This window comes from Protopterus annectens, chromosome 1.part0 (assembly GCF_019279795.1).
Source record: "Protopterus annectens isolate FY-2018-M chromosome 1.part0, PAN1.0, whole genome shotgun sequence".
NCBI classification, from domain to species: domain Eukaryota; kingdom Metazoa; phylum Chordata; order Ceratodontiformes; family Protopteridae; genus Protopterus; species Protopterus annectens.
Window position 1 is genome coordinate 1,075,146,953 of NC_056725.1, and position 12,000 is coordinate 1,075,158,952.

Consider the following 12,000-nt stretch of genomic DNA (forward strand, 5'->3'; position numbering starts at 1 on the left):
TCGTGGTAACTGCCGGGGTTGCCAGCACACACTTTTGGGATGATTTCATTAGCATTACACATGACCTGGCAATTAATAGCATAGGACCCCTTAATGTTTCTGTAGACCCTGCCTTGCTCCCCAGCTGGTGCTTTGATTTCAATGTGTGTGTGTAGTCTATGGCACTCAAGACTTCAGGAAAGTGTGCTACGGGGTGGAAATTCAGCATAGTTGTAGCCTTGTTCTCTGGGGTATGAGAAAAATATATATAGTCACTGCCATGCTGTAGCATAGCATTCGGGAATTGATGTAGGATCCTGGATGCTGATGCCTGAGACACCCCCTGCATGTCCCCTATTAGTCTCTGAATGGTACCTGCAGCTAAAATTATAAGTGCTACACATACCTTGGTCTCCACAGGTATTGGCTCCCCTCCGTTTGCCCTTGCTCTCAGTTGTGGGCGACAGAGGTTATAGCGTTCTTAGAGTATATCTCTATCTAAGCTGTAGTGCTCTACTATTTCCACTTCATGTAGACCATGAAATGTTACATGGGGTCTAAATACCCTTGTCCTCCTTGCTTGAGGTCTAGCAGCAGCAGTAGCAGCAGCATAGACTTGAGGTTGTTGCACATACAAATGCAGAGAGCAGCAGCCCCTAACATTCTTTCCCTCCAGTGTAGTCTCCAGGGTTGTATTCCAGTAGCTATTGGAGTACTAGGCAAAAGGCTACACTCAGTGTACATGATTGCTTTATACATTTTTGAATAGCTCCTCCATATTGGATTGGTTGATTAGCATACAATTCAGCTGTTTATACAGTAACCAGTATGCCATGATGTTTACCATGTTTGTGTGACTCTACACATTGTGGAGAGCTAATTACTGAATACAAATCAGCACACTACTGTGTGTGAGTCATCTAGGGTTTGTTGAATCCTGCTCAGGTTTATGAGTTTAAGTTTTCCAGGTGCATATGCCAAACAATATGTTAAAAAAAGAGTTGTCATCTAAACACTGCTCACATATACAACTGCCTTTATTCAAGCATGAATTTCATATTATGAAACTGATTGCAAAAATGCACTACTGATTGTGGGATATGCCCCAACCCTGAAAAATTATTTAATTAACTAGGTATTACATTTCTGAGGTACTGAAACTGCCTTGACTGAGCTGGTGTACAACACCAATGCTTATAGAAAATGTCTCAGCTGAGTATTCAGATACAGATAATACAATATATTAAGTAGAATAAAAAGGGGAGCAAGGACGAGTAGGGAGGGAGCAATTCAGAGACACAACTAGAGTCTTTTCTCTAGCATGAAATATAGCAGGATATGCTGTTAGGAAAATGTATAACTGCAATGCAATATGTAGGCTTAGTATATTAAAATATATAACTGCAATATGCAGGTTTAGTGTATTAAGGGTTAAAAGGAGTTAATACATTTATTCTGCTTATTCTGTGTGAAAATATGCAGCTGCTAGAAGCTCTGAAAAGAGAACAATGGATGTCTGTAAATCCACCATGGTCAGCAGAAAGTGTATTGAGGCCAGGACTGTACCTTGAATGTATCATATCAGAACTAGAGAAAGAATTGTGAGAAACTAAGGGAAGCTGAAACAAACTCAAGGCCAGGTTGTTTTTCTCAAAAAACATGTTTTTGTAAGACAGCAATTATTTGACCATGTCAGAAGCATATCTAATAATAGCATCTTTCTGTGAACTTGTAGAAAACTGTATAAAAACTGTAGGCTGAACAATGGAAAATCAGACAAACCTTGTACCTACATGCTTTGTCTCCTTGCTGCAAGTAATAAAGGGTGCCTTGCTTGAACCTAACGTGCATTGATCTTTGTGTTTTCCTTTACAGATTGGTCCTTTGGACCGGAAACCCTCTCTTCACCATGGATCAGACGGCCAGGTGGCTGAAACCGTACGGGGAAGAAACCAAATCGGTTCTTCTTATATGTAAAGTCCTCCGACTGAATTGTCGTCAAAAGAGGCTAGCCACTTTCTGATCTGTGACTGAAGGACGGGTTTTCCACAAATCGGCAATCAATCACGTGGGCTCAGGTAAGGTGAATCTACTTTTTTTCTGTTTTAGGATCAGGGACTAAATGTGTATTGTTTTTTGTCAGATTGTATTTTTCTTACAGTCAGGGATAAGAAAGGTACTGTCTTGTTATAGATCAGGAGAAACAGAATAAGTAGACTATAGGTAGTCATTCTGAAGAGACTATAACAAAATCCGTGGTACACGTTAAAACTAGAGAATCAAGGTGAAGTTACATAATAATCAAAGGTAAGGGAAAATGGGTAATAACTGTGCAAAAACACTCCAAGACCCACCGTTAACGGAAGATGCAAAATATATGCAGTCACAGCGCACAGACAATGTTAGATACTATTCAAAATGGGTTATTAAATATGAATTTGATGGAAAATTGGAAAAATCCTCACTCATCAAACTTATTAAACAACTTAAAACTGATTCTAAAGGTCAAGTAAAAAAGCAACGACAGTTAGGAATTCCCCAGACACACAGGTGGCTGGAGGAAGTAAACCGTAGGGACCAAAAGAACAAGGATTCAAAAACAATGTTTTTAGATATGAAGGATAACAACCTAGTAATAGCAACAGCACCTCCGCCTCCCCCTCCCTTACGAGAATATGGAGCGAGTAGACAGGTAGATCCACCTCCGCTATATCCTGTGGTCACTGAGGATAGGGACGCTATAAAACTAAAACTAGCTAAAATAAGGGATCCCATTGAAACTGGGTCCCGAACAAAAGCAGGTAATCGGGAGTCATGGCAGAAATTTAAAGACACACAATTTATGGGAGAAGAAGAAGAGGAAAAATGTCCACTCATAGAAGTATGGAACCCTCAGGCTGGGCAGGATAATCAGGCTCCAACCATCTTAGTATGCAGACCCTGGACTTCAGAAGATATTTGGAAAGCTACAGAAGGGATTCCCCATCTGAAAATTAATTTTAGAAAATTCTCAGATGATTTAGAAGGAATGAGGCTAAGTTATCATTTAAACGGGGAAGAAATAGAAAGGGTAGTTCAACAAATTGTAGTGCCAGACTGGTACATGATTTGTGGCAACTGGAATCCTTGTGATGCTGAACAAAAACCCCTTCCTCATAGCAGTGCAGATTTAGATGCTAGAGTAAAAGGACTTACAGACTGCATCTCTGAAAAATGGAAACCTAGGGCAGACTGGATGCGCATTAATCAATGCATCCAACAGGAGGGCGAGACAGTTGACCAATATTTCGCTAGGCTACTGGAATGTTTTAATAACCACTGTGGGATGCAGATCCCCGAAGACCAAAAACAAGATTCCCCATATGAACAGCAGTTGAAAAATGCATTTTTGAAAGGCAGTAGTGCACCTATAAGCAGTTTCATTACAAAACATATGGTTGATCATCGAACTAGCAGGCTACAATCACTACTCAAATATACTAGGCATGCTGAAAGGCATTTCAATAGCAAAAAGAAAAAGAAGGCTCAAGTATTTTCTGTAGAGGACGGAGCGGAAGTTTATGTAGTACACCCCGGAAAGAAGGGCAGGAAAAATGCACAGGGAGGTAGGCAGTTTGATCAATGATCAGAAGACTTTGAAGTACACAAGAAAAGGGGTGAATGTTTCAAATGTGGTAAAAAGGGACATTTGGCAAGGGATTGCAAGAAAAATAAGAAAGCAACTACGGAAGACAAGGAGGGTGAAGACTGACTATACGATAGTCAGGAATCATTAGAAGGGGCTAGTGCAGAAAGGACAAATGAGAATGTGAAAAGGGAAACAGAGGAAGTACAGGGAACTGATGATAGGGAAGGAGAAAATGAAGTGCTAGACTTGGCTTTATTGAGCTTGGAGCTCTACTTAGCAGATATTAAACCAGACGTTATACTTTTGGTGGAAGGCAGGGAAGTCAAATTTTTGTGCAACTCAGGGGCATCACGAACCCTGATACACCCCTCCAAATTGCCAGGAAACTCAGAATCATCTGACTATATATTAGTCAAAGCAGCTAATGGGCAGCTATATCGGGAGCCCCTCTCCCGCAATATTACAATAACTGATCCTGTTTCGGGATTAACACAGAAAAGTAAGATTGTAGTTTCTGCAAAGTGCCCAGTGAATCTCTTGGGAAGGGATCTCATGCAGTTATTTGGTATAGCAGTAGTCCCAACCATGCAGGGAATGGAAGCACAGCGACAAACTGACACCTTTACGGTACAATCGGGGGGTGAAATATTTTATTGGTATAGTCATGACTTGGTCACAACTGGTCTGGGGACTGTGACCAAGGAGCTGATGAACGTAGCCATCAGTAAGTTTCCCTCCCTTGACATTGATAAACAACACCTGTTACATTGTACTCTATATTTTTGTAATACACCAGGACCCAATAAGGAATATGAAGAAAAATTATTTAAGAACCATACAAATAGATTGGTACTGCATAACCTGTACTGGAACACAGAAGGGAATAGTGTAGTCAGCTATTCGCTGCCTTAGGAATTTTTAACACTTTATAAATCAAATCGATTACCACATGTTAGCCTGACCAAGAATAAAAATATACAGTGGGCAGACCTAGGGGAGAAAGCCACAAAATGGGAGAAACAAACAGAACTGGAACTGTCAGGACAGGGAATACAAGTACAAAAATTGAATTGGGTGACACAGACCAACCCAGGTGTGCACCTGCATTCTCCCAAAGACAGCTGATGGACACTCCTACTGAAGGAGGAAGAAAACGCCTTGCGAGATGTACCAGAGACTCTCTGGTCAACAGGGAAATCAGATGTAGGACTTATCCATATGGCAGGGCCAGTTAATATCACACTGAAATCAGCATTTAGACCACAGAAAAGACAATATCCCTTAAGGAAAGATGCAGAGGCAGGGATAAAACCTATTATAGCAGCATTACTTAAGGGAAGGGTACTAGTGGAATCCCTGATTCTCAGTGTAATACACCTTTATTTCCAGTTAAAAAGGCCAATGGAGAATGGCGTATGGTCCAGGATTTGCAAGCTGTGAATGATGCAGTAATACCAAGGGCACCCATAGTGCCAGATCCACACACTCTGTTAAATGACTTAAAACCTCAACAAAAGTATTTCTCTGTGGTGGATATTAGTAATGCATTCTTTTCAATACCAATACACCCAGATAGCCAGTACTGGTTTGCATTCACATTTCAGGGAAAAAGATACACATATATGCGACTACCACAGGGATATTGTGAGAGCCCTATGATATTCTCACAGGAAATGTCAAGTAACTTGGCAAAGTTGAATCCACTGAAGGGTAGTCAGATTTTACTTTATGTTGATGACATTTTGTTAGCGGCCCCCACCCTGCAGGATTGTAGGGAAGATACAGTAGCACTTCTACGATTTTTAGCCGCTGAGGGACATAAAGTAAACAAAGACAAACTGCAGCTCTGGAAAAAAACAGGATAAGTACTTAGGATATGTAATATCCAAGGAAGGTAGAACATTAGATGAGGACAGAAAAGTGGCAATCTTGCAGGCACCAAAACCTACCACCAAGAAGGAAATTATGTCCTTCTTGGGAACGACTAATTTTTGTCGAAGCTGGATTCCAAACTATGCCTTGGAATCTGCACCCTTAACTGACCTTATATATACGACACCCATGACCACGCAAGATTTTTTACAATGGACATCAGAAGCAGAATCGGCTTTTTGTAAATTAAAACAATTAATAGCATCCTCTCTAGTTCTGGGATTACCAAATTATCATAAACGTTTTTTCCAGACTGTAGATTGCAAGCAGGGTTATATGACATCAGTACTAACACAACAACATCCCATTGCTTACTATTCATCACAGCTGGAACTAGTGGCACCATCACTACCCCACTGTGTCCAGGCAGTTGTTGCAGCTGCAATGGCGGTACAGGCATCAGCTTCAGTAGTTTTGTTCCACCCCCTCATTTTGTGGGTACCCCCATGCAGTCGCAATTATCTTGTTGCAAGAAAAGGTGGCATTTCTTTCCCCTGCTAGGCATCTCTCCTGCATGACTATATTATTGAGCCAACCTCATATGACAATTGAACGATGCACGACTTTGAACCCTTCTACTCTGCTACCAACCCCTGCAGATGGCACACCGCACCGCTGCCTGCAGGTAATTGAGCAAAAGACACTACCTAGAAAAGATCTCACAGATGTCCCCTTGGATAATGCCGAGGTGACATACTATGTGGATGGCTCGTGCAAAAGGGGCCCTGCAGGACAGAACCTAGTAGGATATGCAGTAGTCTCATATACTGAAGTTATAGAAGCAAAATCTTTACCACACCATTTATCTTCACAGGCAGCAGAATTGATTGCCCTAACACGGGCATGTACTTTAGCAAAGGATAAATGTGTAAACATTTTTACTGATAGCCAGTATGCTTTCTCCACTGTACATGTATTTGCACAACAGTGGAAAAACCGGGGAATGATAACATCTACTGGCAAACCTATAAATCATGTGCAGTTTATTTTAGATCTTTTAGAATCTATTCAGTTACCTCAGAAGGTGGCCATTTGCAAATGTGCAGCTCACACCAAGCAACAAGATAGGATTTCAAAAGGTAATGCAAGAGCTGATACAGCTGCAAAACAAGGAGCTACAGAGGTATTTCTTTTAAATGAGGAATTACAACCCTCTGAAAATTTGAATCTGGATATGTTAAAAACAATGCAGGCACTTACTACGCAAGCTGAAAAACAGTGATGGATAAAACGAGGAGCAGTCCTCGAAAATGGGCTATACATCTCTAAGGAAGGGAAACCAATACTACCCTCTAATTTGCTCCATTATGCGGCATTGTTGAGCCATGGGCAGTGCCATGTCTCAACAGAGGGGATGATACAGCTGGTGAACCAATTGTTCACAACATACGAATTTACAAACTATTCTAAAAAATTTTGTTTAATGTGTCAGATTTGTAATAAACACCATGCACAGGGGGTGATAAAGCCCAAGCAAGGGAGTTTTCCCACACCACCATATCCATTTCACACTATCTGTATGGATTTCATAGAATTGAACAAATATGAGAATAAGAAGTATTGCCTTGTCATTATAGATATGTTTTCCAGATGGGTGGAAGCCTTTCCAACCAAAAACCCAGATGCAGCTACAGTGGCAAAAGTACTTGTTAAGGAAATTATTCCTAGGTTCGGCACTCCAGAGAGAATCTACAATGACAATGGTACACACTTTGTAAATCAAACCATACAACAGCTGAGTAAGTTTTTTGGTATTTTTTAAAAAAATCATTGTGCATATCATCCGCAGTCAGCGGGGCTGGTTGAAAGACATAATGGTATACTGAAAAGCAAACTGAGGAAATTGATAGCTGAGACAGGGAAAACCTGGCTGTACTGTTTACCCCTGGCACTGTTGAACATGAGAACCGTCCCTACAGCAAAAGGACTGACTCCTTTCGAAAAGCTGTATGGGAGGGCTTATTACACACCCCAGTGGAAATCTCTCATGTCATCAGACCAGGAAGCTGATTTTACGTTAGCTGAATATATGAAAAAGTTGTTCAGTTCTAAACATATGTTGCACTTTAATTCTGTTTCAGGTCAAAAACAAACCGAAACATCGGAAGTGGCAGTGACACCAGGAGACTGAGTGTGGATTAAAATCATGAAGAGAAAGAACTGGGCATCGCCAAAGTGGGAAGGTCCTTACCAGGTGCTTCTTTCAACACCTACTGCAGTCGAAATAGCAGAGCGAGCTTCGTGGATACATCTGACGCACTGCAAGTTGGTGAAGAACTTCAAGCTGGACAAAGACCTTACCTCTCCATCGGGACCCTAAGCACAAAAGTCTGGCTACAAAGGGGGAGTCAGATCAATAGGAATTGATCTGTCTCAAACCCAGTGAAGCAATCATCGGTGCTAAGGTCCTATAGGGCAGAGAGTAAGATCACGTGTCCTGGGAGAAGATGACCGAAGCAAGAAAGATCCAAATGCATCTGTTTGGAAGAGCCGGAGAAAACAGGAATGTAGAACAAACATTTCCGCAGAAATATTGCATGACCATCCTGTTGACTGTATTGGTAACAATAATCTTTTTATTGTGGCCATTTCTCTTCTCAGCCACACAAGTAGAACGAAGTAAACGTGCAAAGTGGCACCCGAATTTCAATACTTATCAGGCTATTAAGCACACTTATGCAGACACCCTCAATATCTCCAATTTCTGGGTCTGTGCAGCTATTCCTACTGCACATGGAGGAATACCCTTAATACAGATTCCCTTAAATATGAATCAAACCTGGCAAGCACTACTGAAGGATGCAGTGAATGTGACATTGATTAAAAAAGTGACCCTATTTTTACCCAAGGCAAAAAGAGGAACAGTATGCTTTCAAAACTACGGAAAAACAGAAGCTGGAAATAGCACCGATAATATGACAGTGATAGATCACTGTACTGGGAATTTCTGCACCACGACAAACAAAGGCCAAGCAATTACAGGTTGGCAATAGCAATGACTTTACTGAAAGGAAGAAAATGATTTATGAAAATCAAATCGTGTATAGTGAAATGTTCTGGGCTATGACCCAACAAAAGCCCGGTAACTATAAAATCAGCAACATCTCAGTCTCAATTCCTGACTGCTACTTCGTGTGTGGTGATAGAGCATATAAATGGCTACCAAGCAACTAGTCTGGAAGCTGTTTTCTGGCATATCTTATTCCAGCAATAAGACATGTATCGACATTACCCCAGAGGAAAATTCTAAATGTTCGAGAAATCAAGAAACCCACTAATCCGGTGGGACAAGTTGATGCATCCTGGATATATCACCATGATCTAGCCCATGTGAGTGACCAAGGACTGTCGCACATGGATCTAGGTGATGACGTCATATCTTGGGTGGGCATAATACCAGCATACGGAGCAGTGAAATCGATCTGGGAGCTGAGAAAACTATCCAAACTTCTTGAGACAATGAGTAATGCGACTTTTTCCGCCCTAGAATTGGTGACAAATGAACTCACAGCCATGAGGACAGTGGTGCTTCAAAATCGCATGGCTCTCGACTTCACCCTAGCGGCGAAAGGAGGGTTGTGCACTTTAATCCAGGAGGAGTGCTGCTCGTTTATTCCTGACAATAAACATGAACTAGACAGCCATCTTGAAATAATTCAGCAAGTGTCGGCCATGACCAAACCAGGACCGAATCCATTGACAGACTTTTTCAAAAATGGTTCGGGTGTTGGGGCAGCATCTTGATGAACATTCTGATTGCCATCTGTGTAGGGGCAGCCTTACTGATGGCATGTGGATGCTGCTGCATCCCCTGTATAAAAGGACTAGTTGAAAATTTCATAGACGCTTCAATTTCAAAGACTTTATATCAGAATGTTGAGTTAGAGGTATTGATTAAAAGCTGAAGAAATACTTTCACAAGCTTGAACTGAATGACTCTCTAAATGCAAATCCTGAGTGGGAAATGGTTAAGAGAAGAAAAACTGTTTATGCTTGTTTTGAAAATCGAATAAAGTATTAAAAGGGGGGAAATGTTAGGAACATGTATAACTGCAATGCAATATGTAGGCTTAGTGTATTAAAATATATAACTGCAATATGCAGGTTTAGTGTATTAAGGGTTAAAAGGAGTTAATACATTTATTCTGCTTATTCTGTGTAAAAATATGCAGCTGCTAGAAGCTCTGAAAAGAGAACAATGGATGTCTGTAAATCCACCATGGTCAGCAGAAAGTGTATTGAGGCCAGGACTGTACCTTGAATGTATCATATCAGAACTAGAAAAAGAATTGTGAGAAACTAAGGGAAGCTGAAACAAACTCAAGGCCAGGTTGTTTTTCTCAAAAAACATGTTTTTGCAAGACAGCAATTATTCGACCATGTCAGCAGCAAATCTAATAATAGCATCTTTCGGTGAACTTGTAGAAAACTGTATAAAAACTGTAGGCTGAACTATGGCAAATCAGACAAACCTTGTACTTACATGCTTTGTCTCCTTGCTGCAAGTAATAAAGGGTGCCTTGCTTGAACCTAATTTGCATTGATCTTTGTGTTTTCCTTTACATATGCATTGCATACTACTGACCAGATAATGATACGCAAATGGGTAGCATCACATATGAAAATTATGAAAGCAGACATGGCAGCTCAGTTCAGAAATGCACACTATCTGAGAAGTGAGCCACAGAGATAAGCTTTTCTGTATGTCAGTATTTTTCTGTGAATGTGTCGCTCATCACATTAAGTTGATATGAGCAGCATCTATTTTAGATAGTCACAATGTGTTACTGGCTGATTTGGAAGCAAGACAGAGTCAGCAATGTAGATCATTGTTATCCTCCATGTTTCAGTAGTGTCTTCCAGCAGCTGACATGTCATCACTATTATGGCAGGGGCATAATTGACTGAGACCTTGTGGGCAGAGATGTAATATGGGAGTTAATTGTCTTGCTATCTTCACAAGAGATTAAGTGGGATCTGCAAGATGCCTAAGTCACTCATTACAAAGGTTTGTGTGGGATTAACTATTTTGCTACAGGGAGCAGTCAGTTTCTAGTGGGAGACAGACTAGTAGACATCTGCCTCATGAATTCTACACTAACTCCTACCTGTGATGTCGATGTATGAGGAGGACAGCAGAGGAGAGAACAACCACTATATGGCCATTTTATGATATAGCGCATTTTGCTGAGGTACTGGAGGTCTTTAGCTGCATTCACATTGCCAGAAAGCTTTTACCTACTCCACTTTATGCCCAGTTCTTTCAACTACCAGGTGGTATGCAATGCATAAGGTATTATGTATAATGTGTCTGTGAACCACCCAAGCAGTTCCTAAGATTTCCACATCTGGCACACATTCAACCTATACAAAAGTTTCATGCGAGAAGACTTTCCACAGGGTAATATAGCTAGCAGGGGCATTCAGTGCCACCCCTACATCCTATGAAGGTATGGTCAAATGAATGTAAGCAGCAATCTTCTGGGAATGGTGTAGGCCATGTCTTACTAGTGATGCTGCATATGTCTTGAAGAGATTACTTTTTCCCATTACCTACAGCCTACAGTCTTCACACAGAGGCAAAGGTGGCACATAAAGCTGCACTGCAACTGACACAGAAGATTGTCAAATGGTGTTCAGAGTGCTGAAGTCTTAACTTTCACTGTTTGGATAAATCTGGCAGTGCAATAAAATATACTTCAAAGATGTGTGGTAAGATATTTGTGGTGTGTGCCATGACAAAAAATACAGTGTTAAAAAAACAGTTACGGCAAAGGGAGAGCACACTACTGGCTCACATACATGTGCCATCAGTGAAAGATGATCCATATGAGAGCTTTCTGCTGCAGTAGACACCCATAGGATCATAGAAGACTATTAGACTAATGGCCCTACAGCCTTTTTAACCCTAGCCATATAGTGCCACAAATTTCTCAAATATCACTGCCCAAGGACTAGAACAGCTGTGGTATATGCCTGCACCTTAGGATATCTACAAGCTGCTACTGCCCATAACTGATACAGGTGACAAGGCAGGAGTGGATATGCAATTTCTCATCCATCGTTCTAAACTGTGTTTGAACAGGTTTAGGGAATAGCTTTGCTTAACATGAATGGGGAGTCTGTTCCAGATAAGGGGTAGTGTCTGAGACACATACCTGTCTCCACCATGTTTTGTTTATGTCACGGAAAAAGTTTAGATCCTTAGATCAGGCAATGCCATGAGAGGCATAGGAAGGCACAGTATGTCATGGCACTGGCAAAGTGGCAGAGTGTGGCCCACAACTATGGCCCATTACAAGCCAAACAGACAGCAAAAGTAATGCATGCATTCACATATCCAAACTATGCAGTACAGTGTATGTATAGGCCACACTCTGCATCAGAAATTACATACCCACTTGAACCAGAAGAGAGAGTAGGGTACAATCATCATCATTAGTACAGTTGGGGAGAAAATT